Source organism: Coregonus lavaretus, assembly GCF_964263955.1.
Source record: "Coregonus lavaretus genome assembly, chromosome: 4".
NCBI lineage: Eukaryota > Metazoa > Chordata > Actinopteri > Salmoniformes > Salmonidae > Coregonus > Coregonus lavaretus.
In genome coordinates this window covers 77,443,828-77,444,390 of record NC_139991.1, presented here as the reverse complement: position 1 = coordinate 77,444,390, position 563 = coordinate 77,443,828, and positions in this window count along the sequence as shown.

Genomic DNA, 563 nt, shown 5'->3' with positions numbered 1-563 from the left:
CAGGAACGATTTCAGAGTGTCATGGCTTGATGAAATGATATGGAATGGCCTGACCTCTACAGCCAGCTTACATAAAAAGTGCTGTTTGCACCTCATTCTATTAACAAACTTTGCATTTGCACTGTTCTTCAAGTAAATGTGTTTTTGTAAGGATTTCTGTGGAAGTTGTTAAAAGTAGTCCATGTGCATAGAGTTGAATGGTTTGCTTAAGTTTTTAATCATTGGTTATTGTTTGACATACATTTTAAAGTGAAAAATCTGAGTCCCAGTGTCACTCTGTTACTATTAAATTTCTCAGTAGTAAAGTTCAAGTGGGAGGGACTTGTTTGTGATCTTGAAAAGTTTTTGCAAAAACATTAGAAAATGGAACAAAAATATCCAGGAAGTTTTGGAGGTCCTTTTTAGCAAGGACATTGGACGATAACACTTCGTCGTCTCTCTCTCTCTCTCTCTCTCGGCTCTCTCTCTCGCTCTGCTCCCTCGCAGACTCTTCTCTCTCTCTCTTCGGTCTCCTCTCACCTCTCTCTCTCTCTCTCTCTCTCCTCCTACTCTCTCTCTCCTCT